The following is a 2787-nucleotide window of genomic DNA, read 5'->3' as shown; positions in this document are numbered from 1 at the left end:
CCTTCCCAGAAAAGATTGTTTCTCTCCTAGATAGCGGGTTTGTTGGAGAATGTTTTTGTAGGAGTCTAAGAAGGGGCTCAATTCTGAGGAGCTTGTTCCCTTTCCTGCGGATAGACTAACATAATAAACACTTTCAACCCTTTGTGTGTACTGGCCCTGTTTTTTGCAACGTTGATTTGACATTTCACTTGTTCATAATCTAAAAAGTAGCTCCCCCGAATCACTGGAAGTCTGAAGAAAGTACTACAGCAGCCTCAGGGCTCTGCCTTCACCAGGGGGCTTCAGAGGCCTCAGAAGTGACTTGCCACTTTACATATCCTTAAAAAAAATAAATAAAAAATAAAAAATAAAAAAATAGTGAGTTCTCATCTCCTCTGCCTCTCCTTCTGATTTCAGAGTATTGCTAACAGATTGGATCTGCTCAATCATGGAGCCCAGAAAAGATGTCAGTCAATTCAGGCAAAATGAAATGGAGAGAAGATTTCTAGTTCAAATGAATTGTTTGCTCCTCCCACCACCCCCACCCCCAGAAGTTAGTTGGAGTTATTAAAAAGCTCTCACCTTCTGCCTATCTCTCTATAAATGTGACATATTCATATATTTACATTACATCTATAATCCAGGCTGTATGTAGTAAATAAGTATATGTACATACAAATCAAAACATGACATATGACTATAAGAGATAATTGTAGATTTATTTTTAATGTAACAATTGTAAAGGTGTATTACAGAGTCATCTCCATTTTTAACTAGAAAGATATGCTAGTACAGGGAGTTAAATCCACATACACACAAATTATTGAGAAAGAGGAAAAGGGTCAGAGATTAAAGAGACTGATTTTACATAATGTTGAATCAATATAGATTGTATTTATATAACTAGATACTGAAACCAACAGGGACACAGATAGAGCAAGAGACACACCCAGACAAATTGGGAGAGCTTAAAAAAATAGCCACTGCTAATTGGTTTGAGGAAGGTAGCTCAGTTATGTACCTGAGTCTAAGCACATAAACACATATGCATCTTAACACTCAGATTATGTGTAGGTTGCCCAGACTGGGCTTCTGGCTCCATTGTTTAACATAACCTTGTGTCAAGGAGGAATGGAATTAAAGTGTCAGATAGAACTTCCATAGTCTCCAACCCTATAAATATGGAAATATAATTAGGAGAAAAGTTGGTGTCCCTCCTGTAGCAGACCTGGCTGGTTGAAGTTACTTGCTTTTAAATCTGGGGGGGGGGGTTCCCTCTCTCATCTAAGAAGACATCTTGGTGCCAAGGAAGGCTTGCTGAATTTAGAAGTAAGAAAACATTGAGATTTTAATCCTGCTTCTTCAAGGTCATCTGGGTAACCTTGGGCAAGTTACTTAGCCTTCCCAGGCTTGTTTGCTCATGAGGGATCCCTTTGAGATCTTTTCCAATTCTAAATCAAAGATCATAATTTCTGACCTTAGAAAGTTCCGAGGGAGCAGAGGAGTGGGGCTCCAGAAAATAAAGAGAGTAGTCTGATCCTGGCCCTGAGGGGCTGTAGGGATGTCTATTCTTGTCTTCCAATCAATTAGCTAAGGGACTAATTAGTAAAAGAAGCTTAAAGTGACAGGGAGGACTTTGCAAATTTCTATGATACATTTTCAGTTCAAACTTTAAATATTTGAAATCCTAAATATTCTCCTTTTCCCTAACTATATGTATAATTCAAGCAAAAACAGATTGTTGGTGAGCCATTATCTCAAAGACAACTGGGATTGTGTAGAACTGTCAAAACCAGGATTATCTCCTTTTACCCCAGTCTGATTAGGTTTCTGAGAAATAGAGTAGGAGATTTTACTTCCCCTGGGAGTACCTGGATTAAATTGAAGATCCAGTAAAGGATGTTGTTTAGGGGGAAGGGGTCTGGGTTAGTGGAGTTTTCAGTGGGGCTGAGGGATGTCACATGAAGGTAATGGGAGAGGCCCAGGAAGGGTGGAATCAGCCACTAAAATGTATTGGTGGAGGCTAGAGACTTGGTGGGAAGTGAGAGATGGAGGAGATTGTGACAGAGATGTGTGTTTGGGGGAGTGATAGTATTGAGTAGAATATTGGAGGCTTTACAGGTGATTTGCTTACATGAGGTGATCTTCCCCATCTTGGGGGATGGTCTAGCTGACTGGGGCGGGAGATGCACAGTCTTTCAAGTTAAAGCATTCTCTGAAATCTCCCTTCCCAGAAAATGTGTTGCATTTGTTCTCCTTTATGGAGACTGCACTCAAGTGGGGCACTACTTTCTGAATTCAAGCCTGAATTACAGTACTTGATTTAAGACTAGGCTCTATCACATAACTATGCACTGTAGCAGCCCTTCAAGAGCTAAAGGAGTATCTTCCTCAACCCCTCTTCAACTCCTTTTCCATAAGCTTGTTGCAAGAACACAAAAAGCTTCTGCATAGGGAGGTAGCCTAGGAATCAAGAAGACCTAGTTTAGAGACTTGCCCCAGTAGCTGTGAAATCATGGACAAATCAGTTAATCTCTCAGTGCCTGGAGATAACTCTCTAGATTACTGACCCATCTTTGAAATTTCCCACACCTGAAAACTCCCATTATTGATTTCTTTCACCGGTGAAATCACAGGTCCTGACTAAAGCTGCACTTCCAAGTCTTGCTAATAGTTTTACATTCCTGACTTTAATAGGCAGATCTATTCTGTTCAGCTCACCTCACACTGAGGGATAAGCCTCTTTTATGCGTTAGATCAATTGCAAAAGTATATATATATTTTAATGCACCAACACACACATACACC

Source organism: Vombatus ursinus, unplaced genomic scaffold (assembly GCF_900497805.2).
Source record: "Vombatus ursinus unplaced genomic scaffold, bare-nosed wombat genome assembly UNPS02000582.1, whole genome shotgun sequence".
Lineage (NCBI taxonomy): Eukaryota > Metazoa > Chordata > Mammalia > Diprotodontia > Vombatidae > Vombatus > Vombatus ursinus.
This window is presented reverse-complemented; position numbering follows the sequence as displayed.